Raw genomic sequence first — 5,000 nt, forward strand, 5'->3', positions numbered from 1 at the left:
ATTTCTGTACCTTGACAGACCGGCGATAGGCTGTTTTTCCACCAGGGAAGAGCTGACCTAGTGTTGGCTTGCTAATGGCATGAGAACATGCAGACAGCAATACAGGCTTCTGTCACGTCGAAAACCAACAAGTCGGGCGGAAGCACGAGGTCCCTCATGCGGTGGGCCAGTGGCGCAATGGATAACGCGTCTGACTACGGATCAGAAGATTCTAGGTTCGACTCCTGGCTGGCTCGTGCTCTGCTTTTTGCGTAATGCAGTTTGGTTTTGATGTCACGGCCTTGCCGAATTGTTGCCCTATTCCTACGTGCCACCCGGGCTTTGAGAAAAAGTTGGACACGAAATGAAATCCAAACTAGCCAAAAATCAGCAACTTATCTGGTTATAACTGCGTCTCAGTTTCATTACTAATCTCATAATTTTTTCATTTCTGTACCTTGACAGACCGGCGATAGGCTGTTTTTCCTTGAGATAACGGTTACAATGCAAGACCACACAATCCTTAGGTCGCTGGTTCGACTCCGGCTCGAAGGAGGTCGTTTTTCATGTGCCCACCTTTTTTGGGCGGGCCGGCCTTCTGAAAGCGGCCAGCAGAGCTTGATTTCACAGTCCGCCGTTGGGGGGTGGGGGGCAAAAGAGCGTTCCCTGACCGGGAATCGAACCCAGGCCGCGAGAGCGCCGAATCCTAACCACTAGACCACCAGGGAAGAGCTGATCTGCTGCTGGCCTGCTAATAGCATGAGAAAAAGCAGACAGCAATACAGGCTTCTGTCACAGTGGTGCAATGGATAACACGTCTGACTATGGATCAGAAGATTCTATGTTCGACTCCTGGCTTGCTCGAGCACCGCTTTTTGCGTAATGCAGTTTGGTTTTGATGTCACGGCTTGCTGAATTGTTGCCCTATTCCTACGTGCCATCCGGGCTTTGAGAAAAAGTTGGACACGAAATATCCGGTTAAAACCGCATCTCAGTTTCATTGTTAATCTCATGATATTTTCATTTCTGTACCTTGACAGACCGGCGATAGGCTGTTTTTCCTTGAGATAACGGTTACAATGCAAGACCACGCTTGTTTTTTCGAATGCGTGGCGTGAGTATTTTTGGAATCTTTTTTTTAACCGGACAAGGCCTTCACTGACCAGTTCCCATATGGTCTAGCGGTCAGGATTCCTGGTTTTCACCCAGGCGGCCCGGGTTCGACTCCCGGTATGGGAAGGCGGGTTCCTCTTTGCTTCCCTCTTGGAACGGGGCGCACGTCTTCCTGCGTCGAAAGCCGTTTTTTGGCCAGCAGTCGAGCTGCAGAAACCTAATAGGCCGAGGTTGTGACCCGACAGGTCCGTGCCTTCGGTAGCTCAGCTGGTAGAGCGGAGGACTGTAGGTGGAGCGTTGGCAAGCCTTAGGTCGATGGTTCGACTTCTGGTTCGAAGGAGGTCATTTTTCATGTGCCCACCTTTTTTGGGGGGGGCGGCCTTCTGAAAATGGCCAGCAGAGCTTGATTTCACAGTCCGCCGTGGGGGGCAAAAGAGCGTTCCCTGACCGGGAATCGAACCCGGGCCGTGAGAGCGGCAAATCCTAACCACTAGACCACCAGGGAAGAGCTGGTCTACTTCTGGCCTGCTAATAGCATGAGAACAAGCAGACAGCAATACAGGCTTCTGTCACGTCGAAAACCAACAAGTCGCGCGCAAGCACGAGGGCCCCCAGGCGGTGGGCCAGTGGCGCAATGGATAACGCGTCTGACTACGGATCAGTAGATTCTAGTTTCGACTCCTGGCTGACTCGTGCTCCGCTGTGGGCCAGTGGTGCAATGGATAACACGTCTGACTACGGATCAGAAGATTCTAGGTTCGACTCCTGGCTTGCTCGAGCACCGCTTTTTGCGTAATGCAGTTTGGTTTTGATGTCACGGCTTGCTGAATTGTTGCCCTATTCCTACGTGCCATCCGGGCTTTGAGAAAAAGTTGGACACGAAATATCCGGTTAAAACCGCATCTCAGTTTCATTGTTAATCTCATGATATTTTCATTTCTGTACCTTGACAGACCGGCGATAGGCTGTTTTTCCTTGAGATAACGGTTACAATGCAAGACCACGCTTGTTTTTTCGAATGCGTGGCGTGAGTATTTTTGGAATCTTTTTTTTAACCGGACAAGGCCTTCACTGACCAGTTCCCATATGGTCTAGCGGTCAGGATTCCTGGTTTTCACCCAGGCGGCCCGGGTTCGACTCCCGGTATGGGAAGGCGGGTTCCTCTTTGCTTCCCTCTTGGAACGGGGCGCACGTCTTCCTGCGTCGAAAGCCGTTTTTTGGCCAGCAGTCGAGCTGCAGAAACCTAATAGGCCGAGGTTGTGACCCGACAGGTCCGTGCCTTCGGTAGCTCAGCTGGTAGAGCGGAGGACTGTAGGTGGAGCGTTGGCAAGCCTTAGGTCGCTGGTTCGACTTCTGGTTCGAAGGAGGTCATTTTTCATGTGCCCACCTTTTTTTGGGGGGGCGGCCTTCTGAAAGCGGCCAGCAGAGCTTGATTTCACAGTCCACCGTTGGGGGGGAGGGGGGCAAAAGAGCATTCCCTGACCGGGAATCGAACCCGGGCCGCGGCGGTGAGAGCGCCGAATCCTAACCACTAGACCACCAGGGAAGAGCTGACCTAGTGTTGGCCTGCTAATAGCATGAGAACATGCAGACAGCAATACAGGCTTCTGTCACGTCGAAAACCAACAAGTCGGGCGGAAGCACGAGGTCCCTCATGCGGTGGGCCAGTGGCGCAATGGATAACGCGTCTGACTACGGATCAGAAGATTCTAGGTTCGACTCCTGGCTGGCTCGTGCTCTGCTTTTTGCGTAATGCAGTTTGGTTTTGATGTCACGGCCTTGCCGAATTGTTGCCCTATTCCTACGTGCCACCCGGGCTTTGAGAAAAAGTTGGACACGAAATGAAATCCAAACTAGCCAAAAATCAGCAACTTATCTGGTTATAACCGCGTCTCAGTTTCATTGCTAATCTCATAATTTTTTCATTTCTGTACCTTGACAGACCGGCGATAGGCTGTTTTTCCATGAGATAACGGTTACAATGCAAGACCACACAATCCTTAGGTCGCTGGTTCGACTCCGGCTCGAAGGAGGTCGTTTTTCATGTGCCCACCTTTTTCGGGGGGGCCGGCCTTCTGAAAGCGGCCAGCAGAGCTTGATTTCACAGTCCGCCGTTGGGGGGGTGAGGGGCGAAAGAGCATTCCCTGACCGGGAATCGAACCCGGGCCCACTAGACCACCAGGGAAGAGCTGACCTAGTGTTGGCTTGCTAATGGCATGAGAACATGCAGACAGCAATACAGGCTTCTGTCACGTCGAAAACCAACAAGTCGGGCGGAAGCACGAGGTCCCTCATGCGGTGGGCCAGTGGCGCAATGGATAACGCGTCTGACTACGGATCAGAAGATTCTAGGTTCGACTCCTGGCTGGCTCGTGCTCTGCTTTTTGCGTAATGCAGTTTGGTTTTGATGTCACGGCCTTGCCGAATTGTTGCCCTATTCCTACGTGCCACCCGGGCTTTGAGAAAAAGTTGGACACGAAATGAAATCCAAACTAGCCAAAAATCAGCAACTTATCTGGTTATAACTGCGTCTCAGTTTCATTACTAATCTCATAATTTTTTCATTTCTGTACCTTGACAGACCGGCGATAGGCTGTTTTTCCTTGAGATAACGGTTACAATGCGAGACCACACAATCCTTAGGTCGCTGGTTCGACTCCGGCTCGAAGGAGGTCGTTTTTCATGTGCCCACCTTTTTTGGGCGGGCCGGCCTTCTGAAAGCGGCCAGCAGAGCTTGATTTCACAGTCCGCCGTTGGGGGGTGGGGGGCAAAAGAGCGTTCCCTGACCGGGAATCGAACCCAGGCCGCGAGAGCGCCGAATCCTAACCACTAGACCACCAGGGAAGAGCTGATCTGCTGCTGGCCTGCTAATAGCATGAGAAAAAGCAGACAGCAATACAGGCTTCTGTCACAGTGGTGCAATGGATAACACGTCTGACTATGGATCAGAAGATTCTATGTTCGACTCCTGGCTTGCTCGAGCACCGCTTTTTGCGTAATGCAGTTTGGTTTTGATGTCACGGCTTGCTGAATTGTTGCCCTATTCCTACGTGCCATCCGGGCTTTGAGAAAAAGTTGGACACGAAATATCCGGTTAAAACCGCATCTCAGTTTCATTGTTAATCTCATGATATTTTCATTTCTGTACCTTGACAGACCGGCGATAGGCTGTTTTTCCTTGAGATAACGGTTACAATGCAAGACCACGCTTGTTTTTTCGAATGCGTGGCGTGAGTATTTTTGGAATCTTTTTTTTAACCGGACAAGGCCTTCACTGACCAGTTCCCATATGGTCTAGCGGTCAGGATTCCTGGTTTTCACCCAGGCGGCCCGGGTTCGACTCCCGGTATGGGAAGGCGGGTTCCTCTTTGCTTCCCTCTTGGAACGGGGCGCACGTCTTCCTGCGTCGAAAGCCGTTTTTTGGCCAGCAGTCGAGCTGCAGAAACCTAATAGGCCGAGGTTGTGACCCGACAGGTCCGTGCCTTCGGTAGCTCAGCTGGTAGAGCGGAGGACTGTAGGTGGAGCGTTGGCAAGCCTTAGGTCGCTGGTTCGACTTCTGGTTCGAAGGAGGTCATTTTTCATGTGCCCACCTTTTTTGGGGGGGGCGGCCTTCTGAAAATGGCCAGCAGAGCTTGATTTCACAGTCCGCCGTGGGGGGCAAAAGAGCGTTCCCTGACCGGGAATCGAACCCGGGCCGTGAGAGCGGCAAATCCTAACCACTAGACCACCAGGGAAGAGCTGGTCTACTTCTGGCCTGCTAATAGCATGAGAACAAGCAGACAGCAATACAGGCTTCTGTCACGTCGAAAACCAACAAGTCGCGCGCAAGCACGAGGGCCCCCAGGCGGTGGGCCAGTGGCGCAATGGATAACGCGTCTGACTACGGATCAGTAGATTCTAGTTTCGAC

The 5,000-nt window shown here is 52.2% G+C and overlaps 7 non-coding genes and 1 pseudogene across 7 annotated transcripts; 7 read left to right on the top strand and 1 right to left on the bottom strand.

Annotated features, from left to right (window-relative positions):
• Positions 1-5,000, top strand: part of LOC141312754 (uncharacterized) — a 249,274-nt pseudogene that overhangs the window by 96,638 nt on the left and 147,636 nt on the right.
• Positions 164-236, top strand: trnar-acg (transfer RNA arginine (anticodon ACG)). The gene has a single exon. It is a non-coding gene; the product is annotated as a tRNA-Arg (tRNA).
• Positions 1,147-1,218, top strand: trnae-uuc (transfer RNA glutamic acid (anticodon UUC)). Its single transcript has one exon. It is a non-coding gene; the product is annotated as a tRNA-Glu (tRNA).
• trnae-uuc (transfer RNA glutamic acid (anticodon UUC)) lies at positions 2,173-2,244 on the top strand. The gene has a single exon. It is a non-coding gene; the product is annotated as a tRNA-Glu (tRNA).
• trnae-cuc (transfer RNA glutamic acid (anticodon CUC)) lies at positions 2,567-2,638 on the bottom strand. The gene has a single exon. It is a non-coding gene; the product is annotated as a tRNA-Glu (tRNA).
• On the top strand, positions 2,754-2,826 carry trnar-acg (transfer RNA arginine (anticodon ACG)). Its single transcript has one exon. It is a non-coding gene; the product is annotated as a tRNA-Arg (tRNA).
• trnar-acg (transfer RNA arginine (anticodon ACG)) lies at positions 3,393-3,465 on the top strand. The gene has a single exon. It is a non-coding gene; the product is annotated as a tRNA-Arg (tRNA).
• Positions 4,376-4,447, top strand: trnae-uuc (transfer RNA glutamic acid (anticodon UUC)). Its single transcript has one exon. It is a non-coding gene; the product is annotated as a tRNA-Glu (tRNA).

The sequence above is a fragment of the Garra rufa genome, unplaced genomic scaffold, assembly GCF_049309525.1.
Source record: "Garra rufa unplaced genomic scaffold, GarRuf1.0 hap1_unplaced_005, whole genome shotgun sequence".
Lineage (NCBI taxonomy): Eukaryota > Metazoa > Chordata > Actinopteri > Cypriniformes > Cyprinidae > Garra > Garra rufa.